This window comes from Manis javanica, chromosome 17, assembly GCF_040802235.1.
Source record: "Manis javanica isolate MJ-LG chromosome 17, MJ_LKY, whole genome shotgun sequence".
In the NCBI taxonomy this organism is placed as follows: Eukaryota; Metazoa; Chordata; class Mammalia; order Pholidota; family Manidae; genus Manis; species Manis javanica.
The window spans coordinates 62,643,621-62,671,340 of NC_133172.1; the positions used below are offsets into that span (position 1 = coordinate 62,643,621).

The 27,720-nt window shown below is 53.8% G+C and overlaps 1 long non-coding RNA gene across 1 annotated transcript in view; it reads right to left on the reverse strand.

Moving 5' to 3' along the window:
- LOC140847144 (uncharacterized) overlaps positions 1–27,075 on the reverse strand; it is a 124,873-nt gene extending 97,798 nt beyond the window's left edge. The window contains exon 1 of the long non-coding RNA XR_012126828.1: positions 26,013–27,075. This is a non-coding gene — a long non-coding RNA (uncharacterized lncRNA). The remainder of the gene's footprint in view (positions 1–26,012) is intronic.
- Between the last annotated feature and the right edge of the window lie 645 nt (positions 27,076–27,720).

Here is a 27,720-nt window from a genome sequence, read left to right on the forward strand (position 1 = left end):
GCTGGCCATGGGCAGCTATGTGGCTTAGAGGGGAGAGCTGTGCTGGAAAATCAGCTCTTGTTTCTGTATTGGTTCAGGACGTTGGGGATTGGGGGTGGGAACATCTCGCCCGAAACCCACCCAGCACCTGTTGAGAAACACTGACCCCACTGCAGGGTCTGGATTTACACGGACTCTGTATAACACCTTATAAAGAAAGCCACTGGTGCAGAAGATTAAAGAACGTCATTAAGTTAGTTGCTTTATTTCTTCTGAGACTGAAAGAAAGCTGGGAAAGTGCAAGGCAACACTGCTGAGTTATTTACCCTCTGTCCCCAGGGGCCGTGCATCACCTCACATAAGCAGCCCCAGTCGGGTCACAGTGGCGCTTTATAAGGTGTAAATGTGGACGGGGAGCCAGCGCCGTCCTGGAGGGAAGCTTGAAGTAGTCACGCAGGTCCAAGTGGAAAGTTAGGGCCAATAAAAGCTCGCGGGGCCAGCCTGGCGTCCTGGCCCTGGCGGGTCACTAAAGGAGGTCTGCCCTGCCCCGAGGAGCCCCTCCCAGTCCTGGGTGGAATGCGTGTCAGGACCCTGCCCCTCTGGGCTGGTAGGACTCTTTATGGAGTTCTGCAAATCCCCTTCTGGAGCCCAGGGCATGTGTCATGGGGAGAAACCAGCCCCTTTCACCGCTGGCTGCCGCGCAGTGGGAGGGGAAAGAGAAACTTCACTCTGGGACCGCAGAAGGTCATCCACACCCTGTGTGCGAGGCTGCCTGCATTCAGGGCCTCCTTTTTGCCTGCTCCCTGATTATCTGGCTTTGGGGAGCGAACGGGTCTTGATGAAGTGCCTGGGAATAGCAGGAGACAGAAACTCACCTGACGAGCTTGCCCTGAAGAGAGGGGTTTGTTGTGAGATGACATAGGTAGTTAGTGGACCACTCAGGACTCAGAGGGCTGGAACCAGGGATAAGAGGCCTTTGGAAATCAGGACAGACATTCCCAGTCTGTCTGCCCCTCTCTGCACCCCCAAGTTTGTGTGGGATCCCTGCCCCCCCCTGACTCCAGCCCCAGTCTCTCTAGTCCTCCGTGCACACAGTGGAATATGAATGTTCCCAAGTGATGCACCTACTCTTCATGTCACCCCCAAAGAGTAGTGTCTGCAAATCCCAAATTTCCATGGGAGAGAATTTGATTGGCCAACCTGTGGTCAAAAGCCCATTCTCTGACCCAAGTAATCACGTCCAGGAGGCCACAAAAAAGTCACCACCCTGCTTTTTTTTTCCTCCCAGAAGCCATTCGCATATCCAGTCAGTCAGCAAATACACACTGAGCGCTACTGTGCACCAGACGCGAACAGTACGAGGTGGGGGTACACCACGACGGGCCGGAGACCTGCGGCCCTCACGGCATCACTAATCCCAAAGTGGGAGACAGACGGGAATTGAATAAGCACGCCAGGGGGCTTCCAGCCTCCGGAAGTACCACGAGAGAAGGGTCTTGATGGAAAGAGAGCTTGCAATGTGGGGCGGGGGTGGCGGTGGGGAAGCTGACCTGCGACCTGAAGTGATACACGAGTTAAAATCAAAACACCGTGGAAGTTGACCAGACAAATGGTGCGGAAAGCGCGGAGGTAGAGGACAGAGGCCCAGCAAAGGCCCCAGGTGGGAGGGTGAGGCCGACTGGGTCGGCGAGGAGGGCACCCACCTCTGGCCTTCCCATCCTCTGCCTGGGAAACTCACCAGCATGGAGAAAAATATTTATCTTGTATTTATCCACATCCCCACGAGATGACTGACATCCCCTCCCTATGCCGCAGTGAGTACAGACTACAGGACGGGCCACCACTGCTGGCAGGCCTCAACCACAGAAACCGGGAGAAGGAGGGCGCTGGGCAAACGCCATGATAAATCAGCAACCCCCACTCTCACCGTGCCTGTTAAAACACAACCTTAAGTCTGCTTCGTTGGGCCCTTCAGAGCAAAGGTGTGTGACACAGACGCTGTAACAAACGGCACAGAGCACGCTCTAGGTCAGAAGCTGCTCCAGGCACGTAGCAGGGGTTGACTCGGTCACCCACACATCCCAGTGTGGGAGGAACTGTTCTCTCGTCCATTTTACTGGTGAGAAAGCAAAGGCACAGAGAGCTGGAGCCCCAGCCCCCCTCACAGCCAGCAGGTGATGCAGCCAGTTTTGAACCCACGTTGGACTCCCAGACTCCCCACTTTTCACCACTACAGTCTATCGGCTCCTACAAGACACCCTGCAAATGCAGCCCAGACACCTAGGCTGCTACTAACTATGCTCCCACTGAATGTCCCATCAAGTATGCACTTGTGACCGAGGTGGGCAGCACGACCCAGGCCTGCCCACTGTGCCCTCACTGGCTCCTTTCTGCCATGGGGCCAGGCGTCCACCCTGCTCCGCTCACACTCTTAAGCCTCCTACTGAAGCTCCCTGACAAAGGGCCCCCCGAAAGCCCTGGTGCGCAACCTTGCAGCAAGCACCCCGTGCTCCTCCCTTAGCACACGGACCTCAAACTGCACTGTTCCGTTTACACGTGCGCTTCATGCTCCCCCAGACTCAAGTTCCAACAGAGCCTGCTACCCACAGCGGAATCCTCAGTGCCCACGGCCTGTCTTGAAGCACAGTCACTGTGGGACAGAAGAGGGGGATAGAGGGGGGGCGGGAAGAGGAACCCCACGCCAGGAGCACGCTGTACAGGTAAGCGGCTGCATGGCACGTCCTTTCCCACCGCCTCGCAACTGACGAGCTGGTCAGCAGGTGCCTGACACAGTTCTAACTTTTTGAAAATTACACTTGAGTAACCGTCATTGAGGATGGCCTCCTATGTTAGATCAAAAATGAACTGGGCCCTACAGGATGGCTGAGGTCCACGGATGGGACAGGCATGTCAGACGGGCAGGACAGTCCTCCCCACCTGCAGGGACACAGCACCCCACACCGGTGGGGTTCCTCTGCTTGGGCCATCCCTGTGTTTTGAATGTAATTACACTGGATGGAAAAACATATTAGTAGAAGTGGGTTAGATATTTTTAAGGAATGATACTGAATTAATCTGGCTCTGGGAGAAATCGTGGAGTAAGAAAGTAAACCAGAATTTGTAGTGGTAAATGTATCATAGTGTGCCCATCACTGTGCTTATCACAGCACTGTTTACAATAGCCAAGATATGGAAGGAATCTAACTGTCCATCAGTAGATGAATGGATAAAGAAGATGTGGTACATATACACAATGGAATATTACTCAGCCATAAGAAAGAAACAAATCCTACCATTTGCAACAACATGGATGGAGCTAGAGGGTATTATGCTCAGTGAAATAAGCCAGGCGGAGAAAGACAAGTATCAAATGATTTCACTCATATGTGGAGTAGAAGAACAAAGAAAAAACTGAAGGAGCAAAATAGCAGCAGACTCACAGAACCCAAGAATGGACTAACAGTTACCAAAGGGGAGGGGTGGGGAAGGGTGGGTGGGGAGGGAGGGAAAAGGGGATTGAGGCGTGTCATGATTAGTACACACGGTGTGTGGGGGGTCATGGGGAATACAGTGTTGCTCAGAGAAGGCAAATAGTGACTCTGTGGCATCTTACTACACTGATGGGCAGTGACTGCAATGGGGCATGGGGGGGACTCGATAATGTGGGTGAATGTAGTAACCACATTGTTTTTCATGTAAAACCTCCATAAGAGTGTATATCAATGATACCTTAATTTAAAAAATCCTTAGAATAGCCCTAAAAAAAAAAATTATAGTGCCCGTAGACAGTGGGATATTTTGTATCATGGGCCAGAGTGAGTAGATATGTCTGTGCTGATACAGAAAGTGACCTAAGATATATTACATATATCCTGTCCCTAGCAATATCTGGGACACATGGTCAATGCAAAAACGATAGTATTGAAAAAGTGGTATGGGTAGAAAATGATACCATTTATGTTTAAGACTATATAGACATAGTCGTGGATGTAAACATGATTGTATACATCAAGGACATTTCTAGAGAAACAATAATGAAAACCTGCCCCACACCGGGTCCAGGCAGAACCTTCTTACATGGTGCCACTCACAAGTTCCTGGGAAGGCATCGGCATTTCTGATTCTCAAGCAGTTTTCAAATGAACTTCAAGCCGACCTCATCCAGGGACCAACGGTCGCCAACCAGTTATTCCTTCATTGTGTGTCCACGATAAAGATTTGGGTCTTCACTCATAATCTTCTTTGTTTTATATAGTTTATAGTCTTAATTCTTTGCCATAGCCTCATATTATATTAACACATGTCGTTGAAGAGTTAAATGTGCATCACAGCCAGGTTGTGTAAAGGCTTAGATGTCAAGTGGGGGTGCCTGGGAACCATCGTGCAGGAGATACGGAGCCCCAGAGGGCCTTTGCGCCAAGAACTTCCTGGACTACAGTGTCATTTTTTAGAAGGTTTGCACTGAACTAGTGGTTTCCTCTGCTCTTTACCTGACCGTGTCCTCCTGAGCTTCTCCCAAAACGAGGTGCAGAACCTATGGTCCATGAACATTCAAAATAGATTTAAATAAATGCTTAGAAAAATGGTGAGACACTGTGGAACAGTCAAACTGACAGGTGAATGGAAATATCAATCGATACTTGACTGGAGTGCTGGGAACGCCCAGCGGGCCCTCCGGCGCCGCCTGTGTCTCCAAGCAGAGGCTATTCCACAGCCCTTGCTGTTGCAGGACACAGAGCAACGCGAAAGATCCCTGTCCCAGGAGTGCAAATGAATTCTGTCCCGTAAGGATGTGATTCATTCTCCCTGTACAGAGGATGGTCCCGAGCACCTGCTGTCCTCTAGACACAAACTAAGTGTGCGCCTCTTCATCTCCCTCTTCGTGATGCCGAGGACACGCCTGCTGCACACACTCCCCTTTGCACAGGCTTGAATGTCTTACTTATGAGTGACCTAAATAAAACATCTCGGTGTGTTCATTTTATATTTGCATAAGAGCTGTGATTTTACCTTTTTGAAATTATATTTTAACATGACCAGATCAGAATGAAGGAAATGAGGTGATGGCTCTGCCCCACAGTTATCATCCAAGTAGAGAGGAATTAGGGGTTAGGGACACCCAGAATTTAGGATCTGAGTATCGTATGGCTGAGCAGGTCAGGCAGCCGGGACTGGGAAAGTCAGCTGCGCTTTAGAAGCAGTTCAGCCGCCCGGAGCACACGGAGTGGCAGGGGGCTCTTCCAGACGGGGCAGAACGGGCGGGGGTCGGGAGCCTATGGGCTCGGAGTTGGGAACAAGAGAAAATCTGATCATCAGATGTGCAAGCAGCTTAGAGGCATGTTCCTATAGTTAAATGACACTGGGTAGGACAGCGTGTTATTCTTGAATCTGAACAATGAAGTGTTTTCTCAAAAGATAACCAGGTAAGAGAGCAAAAGGGAGACTTGCTCCAAGCCACCCAGAGCCCAGGATCACACAGTGTTTGCCTTCAGCGTGAAAGCTAATGAAATACAGGCCAGGGCCCGGGGAGCAGGGCTCTCCTCACCCAGGGACAGGCGGGCTGTGCTCCGAGCAGTGACCCAGGGGAGAACGGGGTGGGGGGAGCTTTCGGGAGCAGATCCGTCCTGGGCGTCCTTTCAGGGTGAAAGTGAAGGAGTGAGAGAAGCAATCCCGAGTCCCTTCCGGGCTTCAGTATGATCTGGGCTTGGGCTCTGGGGCACTGGGCCCCCAGGCTGTCACACTCTAGGTCACGCACTGAGCAAGGCGGGGAAGGGACACCCATCGCGGGCGGGCCCTTCCCTCATCCCCAGGACCTGTGTGAGGCCGGAGGAGACCTTCTCAGATGGAGGGAGGACCGGACCTTCCACTGGCCTCGCCTACTGTGCACGGACCAGAGCAGTGCTTGCCTCTGAGGCCTCCTTTTTTCTTTCTACTTTTACATAATGCAACTTTCTTGGTTTTAAACTCACATAAGAGAAACCGAAGGAATACAGCGCTTCGGTTGAGCCCGGAGGTTTTGAGGTCAAGGCTCAAGTTCTCGCAGCCTCTGCCTGTTGACCTTGGTGGGGCTCATCTTTCCACCCCTCAGGCGCTCCGTCTGTAAAGGGGACTGATGCTCCCTGGAGCTGGGCCTGCCAAGCGGCCGGGCCTGGAGGGCACTTGGCACAGTGCCCGGCTTACACGGCCCCCTAACTCATGGGCAGGTGAACACCACGGTGTGGGTGGCCAGCAGCACCAGCGGTATTGGGGTGAACCCCGGAAGCTGACCACAGCCGCTGCCTTAGGCCAGGGAGGCTGCTGATGAGCACCCCTTCACACTTGGCTGAGCTGCAGCCTGTTACAGCCTCCCCATTTGCAGCATCAGGTGAGGACTTGGATTCCGCTGGGAGGATAGAAAGAGTGATTTCTAAAATCCTCACTGTGTGCCCAGCACTGCTCAGTTCAGCCCTCACAACAGACCTGTGGGGGCCCAGTCGTTGTCCCCGTCTGACAGAAAGGCCAGAGCCCAGAGGGCCGACGAACCTGCTGGCGGAGATGCCAGGCACATGGGGTCCGACCCGAGTCTCTTCTAGTGCCAGAAACCAGCTACCTGTTCGTGGCACAGGAGAATTACCCAGCAGCCTTTATGAAGAAAAACTACATGCCAGGAGAAGGGAGCGGTATGCCGGCTCGGATCGCACTGTGTCCACTGCGGGCAGAGCAGGAGAGACCTCGGCCGGGACAAGCAGCTTGTCTCCTGTCCCGGGGCAGCCCACACCAGCCACCAGGTGGGGGACCAATCGGTTCATGGGGTCAGCTTCCAAGGCCCCCACAGGCAGAGCCAAAACGTGGGTTTCTGTCTGTGCGGGAAATGGAGGCACTGCAGAGAGACGTGCAGACAGCCAGGTCAGGGTCAGCGGCTGCAGCGGGTGCCCAGGGGACGCCCAGGGGACGCTCCCCAGCTTCATGGGTGCCACGCCCCTGGGGACTTAGGAAGAGCTAAGCCAGTGTCTGTGGATCGGAGCATGAAGACATCCCCAAAAGGCAGCGTTTGGGCACAAAGAATATGCTTCTGTGCGGAGCTCCAGAGCGCCTGGGCTCGGCTCGGCCAGGCTGGCAGGAAAACTTGCATAAGGCTCTCCGGAGATATTTCAAGAAAAGTAAAGTGGAGGCTTTCAAGGAAGAAAGTTCAGCCCTCAGCAAAAACTGGGATATTTTTTTTAATTAATCAATTTTTGTGGTTTTCAATAAAAGCAAAGAGTTTTGTGGTTTTCCCTCAAACTTTTCACCATTTTCCATAAAAACAAAAGCCAGTATTTGAAACCATTTCTCCCCTAATGAAAGTGGCAATGCTTTTGCCCAGTGACAACTTCTTGGAAACACACCTCTGCATAACCTCAGCCTTGTGCTGGAGCCCAAGGGGCCACCAGCACGCTCTCCACGCCGCGCGCCTCATCTGCGGCCTGCGCACACACCTCGGTCGCGCAAACGTGCTTCGGTGGAAGAATTCTACGCGACCGGAAAAGATCTTTTTTTTCTTTGAAGAGGTTAGATTAAAAGAAGCCATTTAGGGAGTATGAAGGTCTCAAGGATATAGGACACGCAGAGCGTGGGCCTTAAGCGGGTCTGACTGGGGAGGACAAGAAAATGCTCCCTCCTAATACCTGTTACAGTCACACAAGCAGAACCCATCATATTCGAGATCTCAAAGGAGACTAGTTTAACCCCCTAATTTTACAGATGAGGAAACTGAAGCCCAGAGAGACTGTGGGACCCTCCCTACGACACAAAGATCATCGGCAGAGCTGCAATTCAAATCCAGGACTGTTTGCCGCCACCCAGTGGTCTTGTGCTTTTTCCCTCATCACACACCCTCTCTTAGTAAAATTCACTTCTTTTTTTTATCACTTCTTAATTCCTGGAATAAATACCATCTATGCTTTGGCTAGGAAACTTTAACATTTCTTGGCTCTCTGGAACTTTCAGCCTCTTGGATTTGAACTTCAGCAGAAGATTCTAAGCTCTCACAAAAATCTTCCTTTCAGAGGGGGATCAAGAATATTCCAGGAACTTTCAGGGACTCATCTCAGTGAAACAATCTTGGACTATCAACTACCCCTGGGTTTCTGCTTCCCTACATTTAACATCGATAACAACATTCTACTGCTTTTGGTTTTTGCCTTGGCTGCTAGAAAACTCAAAGCTAAGTTGTGTGCTTAGCTGTGACAGCTTCCCCAGTCTAGATTTTTTTATATAATTTCTCTCTGCTTCTGTACTTTTATTCTCTTCACTCTTGCCTTTTATTCTGGATTAATGGTTTTTATGCTTTGTTTTATGTTCAAGTCATTTCAAATTTCTTCTGAAAATGGGTTAAACATAAATACTAAAATAAATACTTGCTCTCTTAGATGTCAAACCAAAATAAATAACATTACTCAACGGCAGATATAAGATTGCAAGGGAAACACACAAATAACTATAAAAAACCTTTCCCCAAGAAAGTCAGTAAAAGAAAACCAGTACATTCCTAGTCCGTCTTTCAGAAACACAAACTCGTCCTCATGGGCCTCCTGCCTGACTCCCGTTGTTACCTGCCACTCAGAGGCAGTGAGGCACACCTGTAATTCTGAGTCTTGAACCCGAGGGTCCTTTCTGCCCCTAGTCACCCAGGATGTAAAAACTGATAGACTGCTGAGAGCATCGGCTCCATTCCCACCGTTTCGCAGATTAGGAGACAGAGGCCCAGAGAGGTTGAATGGCTTTTCCAAGGTCACACACCTTGGAAGTGGTAAAGTTGAGATCTGGGCTTTATGCCTTTTTCACAAATGTGCCTGATTCCACCAAAACACATAGGACAGACTTCAGAATTTAGTTTACCAACACGAGATTTTTTTGCTTTTGTTTTCTCAGGACAGCCTAAAAGCTAAATCAAAAGAAAAAAGGCCAAGTTTCTGCTCACAGGTCTGTGACAGCCCAAGAGTTGTGTATGTATGTGTGCGTGTGCACAGCCAGGCGCACATGATTCCAAGATCCAATTATCTTTACAGCCAAAGTTTAGGAAATTACAGGTAAAAACATGCAGTTACACCTATCCAATGAACTTTTTATTCCAGTTAATACCTTACACGAGTCTCCCTGGTACCGCACACGATGGAGGGAAGGGGAGTAGAAAACAACACAGAGAGGGGCTCAACCTCTGTGGGCTCAGAGCCCTCCCCTGGAAGCTTCCATCTAAGCAAAGCAACGTCTGACCCAATACCTCGAAATCAAGTCCAAACGGGTGGATGTTGAGGCAAGAGAAAAACCCAGAGCCTCTCCGGGAGGCCAGTCCCTTTGTGAGCAGAGAGAAGGAAAGCTTTGCCCTCTGTAAGCAGCTGCTTCTGTAGGTGAATTAAAACAAGATAATGATTCAAGCTTCCCCAGAGAACGCTTGGTGCCCCAGGAACACACGTGTGCAGCCCAGGGAACTCAGTCCATCGGTCTGTGCAGAATCCTGCTTGTGTGTGTCTGCTGCAAAACTGCATGTCACACCAAATGCCTCCCTGAAATCTGGGGCCTACAGAGGCAGGCATGGGGATCTGGAACATTATTTTTCTGTGTATTCATGGAAAGGGATTGATTTAAACATGTTGAGAACGTCTTAGTGGCAAAAGTGAGTGGATTTTTTTAAGGAAATTTTTATTGGGAATATTTTTTCCCCTTAGGTGTGAAATTTGGCGGGTAACTGCATTCTTTGATGGACTGTTGAAGACTTGGTTAATTAGAAGTAAGATTCAGGTCCAAGGTAAACATCTTGAGCCTGCGAAGTCTTCTTAGGATGTTTGTCTGAAATACTTCTGAAAATAGTATAGCTTTCTATAAAGAAATATTAACTGTGTTCATAAACGGAGTGACTACGTACCAACCCAGCCCTTACTAATCTGGTATTAGATGAGGGATTAGTCTCTGATTTTATTTGAAAATCCCAAGAGGAAAAGCAGCCCCAACCACTGCTTTTCTTATCCGTTTTCCAGAAACACGGTGCCAGAGCCTCCCTTCTAATCAGGCTGGGGAAGATGGGTAAACCAGCCCCAGCAGCTTCGTGCAGATAGTGAGCACAGCCGACTGCCCACTGTTTGTTGGTACAATCAGCTGCGAGGATGAAAGCGAACAGTGGCCTGGCCTCGGAGTCTCACTTAGTCGGGAGGCTTGGTCCTCACCGGTGCCTCCGTGGGCACACAGCCAGGGGCCGCCTCGTTTCGGGGTAGTCTGCCTCCCGCACTGTGTCCTCCTTTCTCCGTCAGTCTCACATGTGCTAAGAGCCATCTGAAGCCTCCCTGAGTTCCCATGAGGAACAGAGTGCGGGTGGCGCCTTCTGACTTGGGGAAACACCGCCCCAAGGCGGCCCCGGGTCCTCTGCGCTGCACAGAGAGCCCTCCCTGCTGGAGCCGGCTGAGCCCCTGCCGACTGCCCTCCAGGAACCAGCACCAGTGAGCATCTGTCCCTGCACTGGTGGCTGAGTGAGCAGAGGCACAGACACGGTCCCCGGCAAGGAGACTGGAGGTCTGGACCCCGACATCTGATGGAGCAGGCAAGACAACTAATGAGGGCATGGGGGTGCTTGCAGACCTAAGGCTGGAGGAACCCCACCGCTCAAGGCAGAGGGTCCAGCAGGGTCTGAGCTGCTCAGGCCCCATCCCCAGGCCTCCGCCACGGGCCCCCTTCATGAAATCACGATCAGGAGCTGCCGCGTGGTCTGGCTGTAGCCAGTCCCTCCCTGGGGGTACAGCAGTAGCCGGGCCGTCTGAGTCCCGGCACGCACGCCCTCCCCACGCTCTGATGCTCAGCAGGTGCTGGGGTGCCTCTCTCACCCCCCCCTTGCTGGCATTTGCCAAACTCTCTGTGGGGCTGAGCGAGGGAATGCCCACCCAGGCGCCACCTCGGTGTGAGCCCTTATGAATCACCGGAATGCCAGCCCCACACAGGTGGGATCTGGGGCCACTCTGTCCTCAGGGACCGGATGGTCCCTGGCATGTGGGGGTGCTCGATGACTATGCCAGACAAATGGACTATGCCAAAAACACTTCGTAGTAAGTCTTTACTGAATGATCCACATGGAACAGGTCTCCTGGGTCTAGTGCCAGTTCCGTGAGGCTCTGTCCCTTCCCTGGGCCCTGAAGGGAACCCACGCCTAACTCAGGCTGCCCGAGAGCTTCCTTCCTGTTTCACTTGGGGGCTTCCAGCACCTCCTTTCTCCGGTGTCCCCCTTCCTCTCCTCACTCTGGGGCTGCATAGGACACACACCCCAATGACGCACGTGGACCAGGGTGGGGCAGACAGTCTGCCAGTACACAAGAAATAAGAGCTGGCTGCGCCCTCCCACGTGCTCCGCGTTCCACCGTGTGAGGAGCAGGGCGGGAGTGGGGAGCTCTGGTTAGTGCAGGGACTCCTGGGAGGGGGCAGAGCAAGTAGCCTCCTCTCAATGATGCTTCCGGACCCCAACATCCAGATTGAAGGGGACCCCCAACATTGATCCACAAAAGACTGTGCTGACCATCCACATGCTTGACAAACAGTCATGAAGGGCCTCCTGGGTGCCTGGCACATGGGGCCCAGGAGTGACCGCCATGGAACGGGCTCCATTCTCCCAGAGGCGGGGAGAAAAGGCAGGCTATGAACATGGGGAATACGTTATTCGGTGCATATGAGCGTCCTGTGGCTGCTCTAACAGCGTGGCACAAACTGGGAGGTTCAAATACAGAAATGTCTGCCCTCAGTCCTGAAGGCTGAAGTCCAAACTCCAGGTGTTGACAGGGCATCACGCCCTTTGGCACTTCGAGGGGAAAGCCTGCCCCATGCCTGTTTCCCAGTTCCTAGGTTGCCAGCAAGCCTGACATGCCCTGGCTTGTGGACGCAGCCTCTGCCATCACACAGCCTCTCCTGTGTCTCTGTGTCTCCCTCTCCTTACGGGGACACCTGACACTGGTTAGGGCCCATCCTAAAGGCCTCAGCTCAGGATGATCATCTGCAAAGACCCTGTTTCCAAGAGACTCATGCTCACAGGAACTGGGAGTTAGAACTCGAACACATCGTCTCAAGGGAAACAGTTCAATCCACAGCTGTGTCTGGAAAAAAATAAAGCAGAGAAAGGAAGTGCCCGAATCAGGGGACAATGTGTGGCTGTGTGTCTGAACAGGGACATTTTCAGAGGTGTCTTAGTAGGTCCGGTGAGAGTGGCCCCACCACCCATGGACCCTTCTCTTTTCTACGTGGCCCATTCAAAGCTGAGATGAAAGTCGTCACCAGGGCCATTCGGCCACCGAGCCCCTGGCGCTGATTCCCAGCCTTCCCGTCCAGCTTTGCGAGCAGGGGGCTCTTTCCAGCCTGCGCTTCAGGCGAGCGGCAGACACGTCTCCACTAAAGCTCCCTCATAAAAGCTGGAAATACATTGAGCAAAGGACTCCGTTTCCCGTCCTCGGCCAGCAGGCGCACGCACCAGGCTTTCATTCTGGGCCAGGTTCTCTGGGGAGGTAACACTGCAACCATTTTTCTGAATAAATGCTTACACTGCATAATTTTTCCTTTGGTGCAAAGCATTTCATATGCACAGGGAAAAAGACAGAAACGAGCCCCGCCAGGATTGCCGAAGCAGGGACGTGTGACGCTGAGGGCCGGAGACGAGGATGGCGCGGGCACAGTGAGTCAGGGGGGCAGGCTGCCCTGGGCCCGAGGCACGGAGCTCGCAGTCCGTTCCGCTTCCTCTGGGCCTGTCTGTCGACGTGTCTTAGATAAGTTTTTCTCTTGTTAATATGTCCTTTTGTTTTGAGTTCTGAACGGCTCTTACTTAAGATCCTGAATAGACCAGAAAAGATCTTTTCTTTTAATTATTAGACTTTGTTTTTTAGAGCCGTCTGAGATTTACAGCAAATTGCGCACAGAGTCCCCACATGCCCAAAGGCAGAATCCGGCCCAGGCCCCGGGGCTCAGGGTAACGGCTCCCGCTGATGCCCCCCGTGATGCAGGGAACCCCAGTGCCAGCCCACAGGACTGCTCCCCACCACTGTCACTCTAGAACAGCTGGAGACAAATTACACAAGAGACGCTTTTGCTAACGAGTGTGATAAAGGAGACCACAGCTATTTCAGACCAATCGGAACAAGCTCCCTCCCTAGCTTAAAAACTACACCAAGGTAATCTGCATACATGCTCACACATTATATTTATACATACACACATATGCATTCACACACATATACTGCATATACACACATGTTTACACACACATATATATGGCTATGTATGTGTTTATGTGTGGGGGTATGTATATGTATACATAATATACACATCCATGGGGATTTTCTTCCCCAAGGAAAAGTTACAAATCTTAATCTGATTGGGAAAAAAAAGTCCCTGAAGTTGGGCTCAAAGGGTCTTATGAAAACAGATGGCCAGTTAGGATTTAGGAATACATGATAGAGAGGAACAATTTTACATATGACATATTCCTGGCGGAGTATCAGCCATACATGTTCAAAAATATTTTTTAATTAATTCCAATAGTAAAAAAATAAAAGAAAAAGGTCATTGAGTAAATTCCCTGCCTCCAAGCATTTTCACTTAAATAGATTCATTTGTTTTTTTAACTGACTCAATAGAAATTCATAGGCCAAAGCAGGCCAGTTCTTAACTCCCCGAGGTCCTGGGCAAGCTTCCTGGGCCTCGCTTTCCATCTCTCTGCAGAGAGAGTTAAAAATCACTGTGGACTGTGCAGGGCCGCTTGCTGGCTGGCCAGACTGGGACTGGCCCCCATCTGGGCAGAGAGTGAGGTAGGGGTCCGCAGAGCACCCGCCTGCCACTCGCCAGCTGGGCCAGGAGCCAGAGAAGGCCCCTCCCTGAGCCTCGCTCCTCCTCAGAGAGCCGGGAATGAGGCCCCTCTCCTCAAGGTGGGACAGGACGCAACCGGGACCCCCGTGCCAGGGCTCGCCCCAGACCAGGTCCTCTGCAATGATTTTACCTCCACCTTCTGATTCTTTTTGAGTAACCGACTCACCACCTGGTTGAGTTTAAGCTTGTTTTCCCTTTGGCAAAGGCTGGATCTGAGTGAATGAGAATGTCTGGTTTTATTGGGCACTTGCTATGTACTGAACACTTCCCCAGGTTACCAGCCAATAGCCCTTCCAAGGAGCCCTGTGAGCTACTAATGCCATTTCCCCCTTAGACAACTGGGGAGGCTGAGGTGCGGTAAGCGGTAGGACGAGGATTCCAGCGCAGCTGGTTCGGTGCACAGCATGACCCCTGCCGTGTGCTGACATGAAGGCACGGCAGCAGGGACACAGGTGACTCATTCTCCAGAGGCCACCACTCATTGGACCAGAGAGCCTCCGGAATCCCGACAGCCACTTCCTCCTGCCCCCAACTCGAGGGCTCTGACGACATTGAGGCCCAAACACGGAAGCCAGACAGGAGCTGAATCCTGCCTCCTCCATCTTCAAGCTGTGTGATCTGGGGTGGGTTACTGGACCTCTCTGCTCCTCCTTTCCCTCAGTTTCAAGGTAATGATAGTACCTCCCTCCCAGGCTGTGGTGAAGATTAAACGAAATGGTGTACAGAAAGTGCTTAGAGATCAGGAGCTGAGATTCAGAGAAACTGCAGAAAGAACTTGCTCGACATTCCACAACCTAGGACCCCCTCCAGCTGAAACGGAAGCTGGAAAAGGAGAGACCCGGCGCATCGCGACTGACCGAGCCCCGGGGCTGGCGGACTCTTACTGTGAAGGTCCAGGTAGCAAGCATCTTCGGCTTTGCAAGCCATACGGCCTCCGCCATAACTCCTCAACTCTGTCCTGCTGTGAGAGTAGTCGGACAAGCCATCACCAACGGCCGTGTCTGTATTCCAATAAAACTATTTACACAAGGGGCGGTGGCCCACGGGTTGGGTTTGCTGAACCCTGACATAGCTGGGTGGGGATGGGGCTCCTTTCCACACTGGGGTCTCTCACAGGGTCTTCTCTGCCAGTTTACACCAGGAGCACAGACTTGCGTCAAAGTGTGTCCAAGCTCCATCCAGCCTCAGGGCCTTTGCACAAGCTGGTCCCTCTGTCTGCAACATTCCTGCCCCTCCTGTTCTCCACCCGGCCGACTCCTTCCTCCTCCAGGTGTCAGCATGAGCATCAGCCCCCAGGGGCGACCTCCTTCTGCCAGGCACTTCTGACTCTGCCCCCCACCCCTTACAAAGTCCCCCACACCTGCCCCTCCCCTTGTAATTCTAACTGCACTGTGGTTCTACGATATTTATTTGTCTCCCCGACAGGACCCGGGGCCCTGTATGGGCAGGGACCACATTCGTCTTACTCTCCGTGGTTTTCCCAGTTGCTAGCTCAGGATCTGACTGACATATTTGTTGAACAAATTAATAAATAAACAGAATGAAAACTAAAAGTGCAAGGAGAATTCTCCTGTTCCAAAGTTGATAAAACTCAGTGTTATTATATCATTGGAATCAGTATGTTTTAACTTTTTCTTCTGTTTTTGTATTTTCCCACTTTCTTGCTTTCCAAATTCATAAACTGGGGAAAGTGAACTCACATAGAGGACTAAGCCCTTTTTTAAAAAACATTTCAGTGACTGATGTATTTCATTAGCACTGGAAACAACATAGTTACATTATACCTTTCATACAAACTACTAATCCACATGTGTGCAAACTGGCCTCTCAGGACAATTTAGTATTTTCATGATATGCTTTTGATGTGTCCCTGTTGTTCTAATATAATAATTTTTTGCTATTAAAATACATAATAAAGTTCTAGGGAGAGAAAAAAAAAAACAGCCTCACTGTAGGCAAGTAAAAGCAAGAGGTAGACGGAGGACCTAGGTAACCGCTTTCCCTCTGTCTTGGAGGAGGGACGGGCCTGAAGCTGACCTCGCCGACCTCCTCAGTCACAAAGACGCAACGAAAGCATCGCACAGGGTCTAAGGCTGACCTGACCTTGTCGCACTCCGTCAGCTTTCTTGCCTTGTCCTGCTCCGCAAAGACACAGTGGTGTGCAGGTAAATGCCCAGCAACTGGCTTTTAACTCAAGGAACCCTGGTTAGTAGAGTGCCAGCCACGTGCCGGGTCCCGGTGTGGAGAGAGCTGTCTTCCTCTCCTTACAGGAGCCCCCATCACCCCGGGGCCTTGCACCCTGGGCCCCACGGCCCCCGGAGGCCCCACCTCCCGCATGCCACCACATGCGCCAGCAGGGCTTCAACGCAGGAATGTGTGGGGAATTAAACATTAATCCAAAACACCCGTTAATATTTTTAATGTTGATTATATGTTGAAAGGAGAATATTTTGGATATATTAAGTTAAAGTTTATTATAAAATTAATTTCACGTTCACCCTTTATAACACACCTACCAGAAAATTCAAAATTATACATGTGCCTCATATACTTGGATGGGACGGCGCCGGTGCAGACAGACCACAGGTTCAGGCTGCACGTGCACAGTGGGCTGCGTGGCCTTGAGTGACCACTTGCCCCCAGGTCCCTAACCTATGAGGCGAGGATCATTCTGGCACAAACACGTGAGCTATTTTTATTTGCAACATCACCTGGCAAGCAACCCTTCCAAATGGGCCATTTTTCCCAGAGCAGGTGTGTCTGCTGGAATCCTCTCCCTCTGTGAACAGCTCTCCGCCTCCCTTTAGTCCTGGCAGGGCCGGAGGGAGGTGCACAGCTTTGTTTGGTGAAGAACAGACTAGCGGGGAGAAATGAAGGGAGAGAAACAAAGTGGGCCCCTCTCTATGTGGTTATTTAAGGGACATGCCTGAAAAAAACAAGGGAAGCAAGAAGTCAGAGAAACCGAAGTCAGTGAGGAGGTGCCCTTGGGGCTAGCAAGGTGCAAGCTCCCGGCAGGAGGAGGGAGGCGGGGAAAGGAGCACCCGCCTCGCCCTGACGCACGCTCAGCTCGACAGGGCGCGCCGACAGGAGTCCAGGTGGGGGCGGAAAGGTGGTCCCCACACGGAGAAGTAATCGTTGAAACCATTCCAGCTCCAAACGGTTTTGCACTTTCCCATCACAGAGCACCATCTCTGATCCCAGCTGGCTGGCCAGCACCCCCGGGGCCAGCCCTGCAGGCTGTAGGCCTCAGTTCAGGCTCCGGGAGAGGGACGTTCTGCTGGGGTCCCTCCAGCTGCTGCCCTGGGCTGGGGCCGCAGGGCAAACACGCAAGGATGGTTTGTCTGCCGCCACTGGGATGGAACCAGCCGGAACCTGCCACACCCTCAGCAGCTGGCGGTCACACTGTGATGGATGAGGGTCAGGAACCTGCCCCTGACCTGCGTCCTGGGGGCGGGGCTTCACGAGAGCCCCTGGGTTTTCTAGGGGGGGGAATGAGCCACACAGGAGCTCCTGAGCATTCAAGGGGCTTCGTCAGCGGCCCCCTCCCCAGGTGAGAGCCACGGCCCCTGCAGAAACAGAGTTCTCCATGCTACGGTTTCGGCAAAGAGCCCAACCTCACGTGCCACCTGGAAACACTAGTCCCTGAGCTGCTGAGGGAGCAGGCCCGACGGAATTATTCACCTGGCCTGCTTTTCCAAGAGACTCTCGCTAGGAGCCTGCCCAGGCCATGCTCCCAAGTCCAGGCTCCCCTCTGCCCCTGCTCTGCTCGTGCGCAGTCCTCCACGCTGACCACCAAGCCCACGAGTCCCCTAGAAAGCACTGCGCGTGCCCCTCTGTCCAGCCTGAGCACACCCCACATCATCCCTTCCTGGAAAATGCCCCAGGCTCCTCCTCCTGACCCCTGTGCATCTTCCCTAACCTCCCACCCGCATCTGAGCCACACGCTCCCCTCCTCCACTGGCCCCTGCTCACCAACAGTTGCCTTTTCTCTGCACCACAGACATTTCTAGGCTTATTCATTTCCAGGTCTGGCTGCCAACTCCCGGGAGGCCAGAGAGGGCCTCTAACTGTCCTCTATCCTTGGCACGGGCTCCGCGCAAGTGCTGAAGGCAAGCGGGCCACATGTGCGGGTGAATGAATGAAAACTGACTCGCAGACGTGCGGTTGTTCTGGGCCCTTCCTGCTTCCTGAGGACATGGGGGTCAAGAGCACAAACTCCAAAGCAGCCGGCCCGGGTCTGACCCCCAGCCCAAGCCCGCTCCTCACTGGGACCCAGAGCAAGCTAGCTGACCTCTCCTGCCTAAGAACAGCACCCAACTCCTCGGGGGAGCAACCGAGTCCCTGCCTTGGAGGTGCTTAGAGCTGCACACACAGGAGGGCCGGGGCACGGCACAGTGTCAGCCGTGGTTCCCACCGGCACAGGGTACAAAACCACATGCTTTTTAGGAAATTCTGATATGGACCCCAACAGCCTGCTTTGAGCTCACTGCCTTAAAACAGAAGGCAAGGAGTCAAACCCTTCAGCCTCAGGAAAGGGGGGTTAGCAGAACTGTGCCCGTTCTCAGCTTCCTGCTTCTCCAGAGGAGAACACCCTTGAAAGATCAGACCATGTGCTGCAAACCGCGGGCCATGCGGAGCAGGGCGCTGCTGTCGCCTCCCAGCTCAGCTCAGGGCTCAGGCTGACTCCCCGTGGGTGGTCCGGGCCAGAACTCCTAACAGCCCTTCCCGTCCCCTCGGGATCAATGCGTGAAAGGCCACATCCATGCTGCAAGCTCCACATTCAACCTCAAAAACAGCACACGTCCAGAGCTCACAGGGAAGGACCCCGGCTTTGGCCTGCTGAAAACGGTCCACCTTCAAGAAAAATAGTTCCAGCAGAGTGGTGTGTGCTTGACGAAGGGACCCAGAGGGCGCCTTGGCACCTGGAGCGCCCCGCTTCGCCAGCTGCCGGGGCTGCAGAGAGGCCGGCGGCAGGGGCCGTTTGGAAACTGTTCATACTGTGAGGTTATCATGTTTCAAGGGAGTCCCACCTTAGCACCCCTGGAATGGGAAACTGCCCTGTTCTGGCATGAAATCAACCACTGGACGCTAGGAGAAAAGGCCCAGCTTTCTGTCGGGACTGGAGAAGGGTAGGAGCCTGCTCTTCAGATTTACAACAACCCCAAGAGGTACTGGTGAGGGGCAGGGCTCAACCCTCGAGGTGAGAAGCTGAATTCCAGACATGACTGAAACGAACCACTGGGATGTGCATCACAAAGCTGGGACTCAAGGCTCTGCCCTGCCTCTGCAAGCTGTGTGACCCTGGGCTTCTTTCCTGACTGCTCTGAACCCCAGTTTTCTCATGTGTTTATAGTAGGAATACCAGTACCTGCTTCTGAGGTTGGTACTGAAGACTCAGCGAGACCTTGTCCTTGGAGACTGTTTCGGGAACAGCCCTTTGTGACCCAGGATTCAGATGGGAGTTTCCGCTATCCAAGGGTCGGTGTGTTGCATGTTGCCATCCAAAGAATCTTTAAACTTTGTAAAACACCCAGGTGCTCAAAGAGATGTAAAAAAAGACCTTCATTGCTTCATTTTTCATTATAGCAAATCAGTTGGAAAATAACTCGATGCCCATCAAAATTCAAGACCTCTAGACATCAGAAAGCAAAAGGCAGACATACAAGGAGGGCCACGGAGGAAACCGCTGGGTATTTTTGTTAAATGAGAAGGGAGGTTAAATCCCAGCGTGACACGTCGGCAGACCGCAGCCTGTGCCGGGGTGGGGCCACCTGTGCTCACACTGCATCAGCAGCTGGACCAGTGAACATGTACTGACTTATTCCCCCCATATGGATCTATTATTTTGACTACTGTCATTGTACACATTGCTGAATGACAGAAGTCTTCTATTCACACATATATGTACATGCCTGGGAAGGAACCTGGCAGGAGGCACCGACACCAGCCAGACAGGCACGGAAGGAGCAGCACCTTTTGCTCTGAAAGTTGGAATCCCTTGACCCTTTAACCCTGCATTATACATTCCTGCATGGCTTATATGATCCATAAAGTAATAAAGATGCCACTTCAAAAAAAAAAAGACAAAAAAGAAATTCATGTATGATTAATACCCCTTATTGGATCACAAGAATTCAAGAATCATTGAAAAAGTCTTTGGTGACCCATAAGTTGAAATTAAAATTAATAAATTTGGAGGAGAAAGGTGTAGAGCACTGAACCCCCACCTCCAGGAGCGGGGAACCGATGGGACAGTCAGTTGTGAGTTATTATGTCTCAATGAATAATAATAAAGGGGCAAAGCCGGGAGGCAGAGAGCCCCCATCTCTTCCCTCGGTATTTTATCATCATCTTCTGCCACCTTGGAGTAGTGATGGAATGCTCTGAGCGCGCAGGGGAGGGCAGTCCTGGCACAGAGGCACTGCGGGGGCAGGCACGTGGGCAGCCCGCCCCCTGTCATTCTTCCAAAGCCTGCTTCAGGGAAGCCCGAAGATGTAGGGAGGCGCCCACCCTGGGGCTGCCCCCGAGGTACGAGGGGCCTCGGGCCACTAACAGGTTCCAGAGGCCCTGACACATTCTCTTCTTAGCGTTTCTTTTTTTGCACATAAGGGCACATGCGTGCACGCACACACACACACACTCACCCCCACATGGACCAACAACAGAGGAACTTCCAAAACTGACCCCGAAATCAAGGCGGGGAGAGAGACCTCCCCCAGGACTGCGGTCACCGTGGAGTTGGGTGTCCTGCCCACCCGCTGTCCAGTCAAAGCTGAGCAGACGTCCCGGCAGCTGGAGAAGCACCGCCAGGACCCATGCCTCACCGGCACTCACGGGCTTTCACACCCACGTGACACCCGCCCCACGTCACACCCCCACTCGGGGCATCGCATCGGCTCAGGTGATCAGCGCTGCAAACCCAGGCAGCCCCAAGATGTCGCTCACTGCCCGAGGCTCTGGGGGCCACCAGTCCGCAGGGACAGTCCCAGGCTGGGGCTGCCTCACCACCTCACCCTGGCACAGACCCTCGGGCCAGCCTTGGAGCATCTGCCCACCCTCCCATCCCAAACTCCGCCCCGTGCAACAACTTCCCTAGCCCCCTCCTCCCTCCCCAAACACACCCCACTCGGGGCTTTTGTGTCTTTAATGAATTCTGCCATCCAGCCCAGGATTTTGTAAGCATCCAGAGGCCGTGGAGAGGAGAAAATGACAGTCGCTCTGAAGGCATCTGAAGGGGACACAGACAGAAGTCCCACGGGAAGCTGCAACGTCGCTGAATCACACACATTCCAACAAGCAGGGGAGCCCAGCACCCCGCCACCCATCAGTCAGTGAGGTGCGCGGCTGTCTTCTGGAGGCTGCACTGTCCCGAACCAACCCCTTGGACCCATTAGAATCTCCCAGACTCTCAGAGGAGCCCTCACGGCTCAGGCCAGCCTCGGTGCCCAAGGAGTGGGTGGCCACACTTCCCAATAGGTGGAGGCAGCTGGTAGGCGGTGGGGTGCAGAATGAAGGAGACGGGACAGGGAAACAGGAGCAGCAGACGGGGGGGCCAGAGCGGCTCCTGGGCTGCTGTCCCACCCGCCTCGAGCCCAGGAGCTGACTGACTGCCTGACCATTGGCTCATCTACTCAGGGAGTCCTGTGGGCCTGGTTGCATGTGTGGTGAAATACACATAACATGTACCACCTTAGCCACTTTTAAAGCATACGGCTGGGTGGCATTACACACATTCACAGGATTGTGTGACTATCATCTCCCATTCCAAGATACTTTCATCACCCCCGGCAGGAAACCTGCCGTCACTGCCCATCACCCTTCCCTCCCAGCCCCCGGCTGCCCCTGGCCTCCCGTCTCTACAGACGATCTCTCCTGGACACAAGCAGGAGCCACGGTCGCCCTCGGGGGTGAGGGCTCCCCTCCTTGCCTCCGACAGAGCCCTCCGCTGGAGACCAGGGGGATGGCCTCTTCCGCCCTCTCTCCATGGACCGGCAGCCGGAGCACAGGCTGCAACCATGGAAACAGGGTCAGAATCTGACTCTTCCCGATTCATTCCACATTTGTGAGCATTTATGGAGCATCTTCTGCGTCCATGCCAGGTGCTCGCAGATGAATGGGGACAACAGCTGCCCCCCACAGCCCAGGGCAGGGCTGTAAGCTCTGTCAGATGGGCTGACCCCTTACCCAGCAAAGCTGGTACAGCATCCATGGGCAGGGCAAGGACCAGGATGAGGACCAGGGGAGCGAGGCCCCCTGGGCATGCCATCTCGGGTGGCTCTAGCTCTCAGGCCGTCAAGAGCAGGGCTGGCGGGCACCATCTGAATTCTGCATGCTGGGCCTCCCTCTCCTCACTGGGGCAGGGCCCTGACAACACACAGACCCTGCAGTGCCCAGCACAGCAGGTACACTGACACTTGGGGTTCCCACAGGCCGGGCAGGCAGCACACAGGTCTTTGATGTTTTCACAAGCCCATGAGATGGCCGGGGCTCACCTCCTGTCTGTGCCCCAGGCCCATAAAGGTAAAGAAACCTGACTAAGGCCACAGAGCTTTGCTTGGCATGGCTGGGGCTGGAGCCCAACTCCAATTGGTCACAGAGCAGAAACCTGTTATCTTACTCATGAAATGATATGTCCTCACCCAGTGTCCCAAAGAGGGGGAACTTTTCTGAGGACCTCACCTGCACTGATGTATCCGTTCCTCAGAACCCTAAAGGCAGGTACTAATTTGACTCCTTTTTACAGCTGCAGCCCAGAAAGGCCAGCCAGCTTGCTCTGCGTCAGGCTTGTGGAGGAGCCTGGGGCGCTGTGACTGCACAGTCCACCTGAACCATGCCTGCAGGACACGAGGCTGCACGCCTCTAATACATGTTTGGGCTCGTCAGTATTCATTTAGCCCTGTCCCTGGGAAGGTCCGTGGCCCACCCAGAAGTCGCCTGCCCTTGGCACCCTCTCCTGGCTCCCCTGCCCATGGCTGGGAGTGCAGGTGTTACCGCGGGGTCTGGGCACACACATGGTGATGTGTGCCCTGCGTGCCTGCTCATGGGTCACTGGCCCCTGCACACACAGCACACACCACACTTGTTGGAGACAATTCAAGAGTCCTAGAAGGCCTCAGAGCGGCACAGAAACGCTCATTGCAGGTTTTCATGGGCCCTCGGTAGCCTGGAACTGCCGTCCTCTTATGTGCTTCAAGCCTGAAACCCCTTCTCACTTCAGCTCTGATACCCGAAGCCAGCGCCACTCAGGGCTCCAGGAAAACAGAACCAACTGGAAACATAACCACATCACGAGATGTATCTCAAGGGACTAGTTCACCTGATGGTGAGGCCTGGCAAGCCTGGGAGCTGTGAGGTGGGCAGCCAGCTGGTGCTTCAGTCTTGAGGCAGAATTTCTTCTTCTCAGGGAAACATCAAAATTTGCCCTTAAACCTTTCGCCTGATTAGATGAGGCCCACCCAGGGCATCCAGGTCATTCAAAAGCCTAATGATTGTGGAGGCCACCACATCTGCCAGAGGCCTCGATTCATGTCTGATCAAGGACCTGGTGCTACAGCCTGGGCAAGGCCACACATGAAACAGAGCACCCAGAGCCCGCAGGGGCCTCATTCAGGCCTCAGACCCCGCGCAGGGCTGCCCACACCAAGAAGCCAAAAGCTGATACACGGCAGGTTCCACACTTGCCCCTTCGCACTCCCAAGTGCTTCGTCTCGGGCCGCGTGCTACCCGCTCTACGGGAAGTGTTACCAGGTTTCCACAGCACACTGGGCAAATTGCAAACAATGGCCTTACCAACGTGCACGTACAGAATCCATCAGACATCCAGACGTGATGGCGCTAAAACCTTTCCGTTGTTGTCTCACAAGTCCCATCTCATAAGCAATTACTTCTACAAAGTCACCAGGCAACAAGGAGAAGCCAACTTGAAATCTTAGATGGTTAATACTCTGATCTAGGATAAGTCATCCTCTAATAAAAAGACAATGAAAAGGGCAAAGTCATTTCTCTAATAACAGAAAGACTGACTGACTGAAACCAAACCAACAGGCAGTGTAACCGCAGCCACACCAAACAAAATAAAATGGCCACGAGATCTGACCCCTGGAAGTAAAACATGTCTGACTGTTTCTTATGAAATGGCTGGTGGGACGAAGAAATCAGCAGAAAAATAGTCACATTAAACTGAGACCCAGAGAGCCGGGTTCTCCTCAGGAAGGCCCCTTACGTGTTCAGGGGGGTTTTGTATAATTGCCAATACCTGAGACAAAAATCACAAATACTCTTTTTATTATGCTTGAGGAAACTGAAGCAGGGTCTATTTTGCAAATAAGAGGGAAAGCCCCCTGGTTTATGAAACGGGAGGGGCGGGGAAGGGAAGGAAACATTTGGGATTAAATATTGTCATTTGAGTGGCGCAGCTGATGAAAGCCAGGAAATTCGAAATGTGCGCACCGACAACCTGCCACTCCAATTTTACACCCCAGCCCCCCGAACAAAAGCTGCACTGTGAGGCGCCTGGGACGGCGGCTGGCGGGACTGCGGAGGGAAGGGGCAGAGGTTTCCTTTCCGCTTAATGGCTTTTCAGTGTCGAGTGTAAAAACCAAAATGTTGTTCTGTGGGGCTGATGCTGGGCCCCTGCTCCCCCAGCATTCCAGTGAGATGGCTCTGTGACTGGGGACAGAGTCACCTAGTCCCTTCTTCATCTTGAAGCATTTAAATTCAAGGGCGCTCCCACCAGAAGGATCCTGTCCCCAGCTGGACACAGACAGGCAGCTGCGACATCCCTGCCTCGAGCTCAAACACCTCTGGCACTGTCCCTGCCGCAGAAAATCAAACCTGACCCACGAAAGGAAGCCGAACACCAGCATGCAAAGGATCAAGTCAGGAGCCACACATGTGTTTGAGAGAGAAAGAGCCTCTTAGGACAGAGGCCACTGTTGGCTGGTGCACATTCTGGGGAGAAATGACAGAGAACAGAGTCCCAGCAACCCCTGGGCCCCCACATCTATTCACCAAGTTCAGCCAACAGTCTATGAAATGATGTAGATGGTCCTCCAGCTAAAACCCTAGCAGATTCCAAACAGGCTTTGGCAACTTAACCCCATCAAGTGGGGGCCGAGGAGGGGCAAGAAAGCCGGGGGGCAGGAACGCCAGACCCTGGGCACCCCGCTTCTGCAATGGCCTGTGAGTTCCATGTGTCTGGAGGACAAAATGCAAAGACGGCACGTGACAGCTTCTGCCCAAGTGCAGGGCTGGAAAGCTTGGGGTGCAGGAGGGGGCACCAGGTGAGGGCGAGGGGCAGCAGGCGTACAGAGCGGGGCCCCTCCTCGGCCTTGACCGCCAGAGCTCAGCTCTCCGGCTCCGAGGAGCCGCGGGTGCCTCCAGGGCACTTCCACTGCGGTGCCAGGAGCACGCTCCGGAGCAAGCTGGGTCTGTCCCCAGCTCCACGGGACCCCTCTGCCTGGCTTACATGCCCCTCCTGAAGGCCCCACCCGGAACCAAGGGCCTGGAGTGAAGAACACGATCCATGCGCCCGCCGTGCACCCTGCCCTTCCCTCCAAACTGCCCCCTGGCCCACCCTCTGCCATGCCTGCAGCTTTCCATCGCCGCACCTGTGCGTCTGCCCACACACTCTCCTGAGGACCCCCTCATTGCCACCTCCTCCATGACGCCCATGCTGACGCCCAGGAAAAACATGTCTGTGCCCCCCAAGTTTCTGGCCAGAGTCTCATAAGACAATCACACACACTTGCTCTCAGGCCCGAGAGCTGGGGTGGGGGCGCTCACCTCTGTGGGCCTGGCTCCGTGCACCCGGCAGGGGCCCCCTGCCCCCCAGTGGCGAGGGGGTGTGCGGTCTGCAGCCAGCCCGTCAGAGGGTGCCAGGCGCCCCATCTCTAGCACAGCACCCCAGCCCCGGCGAAGGCTCCCCACCCAGGGGCCTGGGCTCGGTGCTGCACGCCTGTCAGCCCCTGACCCTCGACCAGCCATTGGCCTCTGGACGTTCATCCCCCCTTCTCAGATGAGAAAACCGAGGCCAAGTGCTCTTGTGATTCATCCAGGGACACGGAGTGGGACACAGGCCAGAGCCCACCTTCCCGACCTCGCAGAAAAACAGAATTGGGGTCTCAGCCCACCAGCCTTTCCCGCACACAGGGCTTCCAGGCAAAGATCAGGAAAAAAAACAAATCTCTAACCTGAAGGACGAGTCCTCACGTGACCAGAACTCAACACTCGATGCAAAGCCGCAGGGAAGCTTTGCTCATTGATATATTTTCAGAGTTCTTTTTTCTTCCAGATAACTGGTCCAAACGCCCGTGGTTTTCCCTTGATCTTCAAGCAGCGTTTTGGGGATGAAACAGGCATTTCTCTGCTCTCCTTCCCCGCCCTGGCCCATAAAATGTGCGACGGCGCCACCTTGTGGCCAGCAGGCATGGCACAGCGGGCGTCGGGCTTGGAGAGTCCGGCTTGGAGGCACCCCAGGAGCCCGCCGCCCTTGAGACCTCCGCAGCAGGCCAGCCTCTTCAGCCCACTCGGGGAGGAAGTAAATGCAGACACGAGGAGCTCCCGAGGGAAGAGGTCGGGCGGGCCTCCCTGAGCTCCCTGAGCCGCTGCACGAGCTACAGTAACACCGGGGCGTCCGGGGCTGCCCGACAGCGCATTTCAAAGGCCAGGAACCAGACGGGCCCAGGCACCAGGGGCGCAGAGCCTGCCGGGCTGGGAGAGCACCCCAAGGCAGGCTCCTGGGGAGCGCGGACTGGGCACTCCAGTCCTGTCTGTTGGGGGCCCAGGGGAGAAATCCGGGGCACAGGGCACAGTCAGGGCAGGCAGGTGCTCGGTGCCCAGCCCAGGACCTGGCCCGAGGGAGAGCCCCAGTAAACATGTCATGCAATGAGCGAGACGAGTCAGTCGGCAGGTCGGCCCGTCTGCCGTGAGCCACGGCTGGGGCGCGTGTTGAGGGTACAGCCTCCCCAGCGCTGACACGGAGACACCAGGAACACACAAATAAATACACGGATAACAGTCCCAGGTAATGTCCTCATCCAGGAGATGTCTGCCGAGTTCCTGCTGTGGGAAAGGCATTGAGCCGGGTCCCCAGGGCCCTCCAGTGACCAGAACGAGGGCCCCACCCTCAGAGCCGGCTGCGCAGGGACGACTGACCAGAGAGTGAGGTGCAGCGCGGGCACAGACTGCTCGCAGTGCCACTGGATGGACCTTCAGAGCCTGGCTCTTTTTCCACCTCTCTGGGCCTCAGTTTTCTCATCTGCCAAACAGAAATAGGAGTGGGGCCGACGCAAAGATTGAGGAATACCTGGGCCCGGCACACACCCAAGTGGCTGCTCCATCAGCCCCCAGGTGGGCGCCCGCTGGGCAGCAGGTGAGGGGCATTCAGACGGCTCTGACCCAGGTCAGAGGGCTGGGGGAACAGCAGGCGTGACCAGTGCGCCAAACACCATCCACCGCCCCCAAGGAGGGGTGCACGGATATTGTGTTTTTGAGGGGGAAAATTCCTTTTACCAGACTTTTTAGTTTCACACAATTTTAGACTTGCAGAGAAGTTCATAATGGCATAAAAATGCCCACATGTCCTCAACCTGGACACCCCCAATGCTAACAGCCCCCCTGCTTGTGTCCCCCGTTCTCTGTGCATGTGTTCAGGGTGATTTGAGAGTAAGCTGTCACGCAGACTCGGCCCCCAGCACCTCGGGGCTCCAGTGCACGCCCTCCAAACACGACGCCCTCTTCCCGCCTACAGCACCCAGGGTGGTGCCTCAAAACCAGGGAAGTCGCTGTGATATGGGTCACCTTCTAATCTATGGACCTTGCTCAGATTCCACCGACCATCCTGACAATGTCCTTCACCCTGAAGAACTTCCCCGGCCACGCGCTATGCCCTTGACGCCC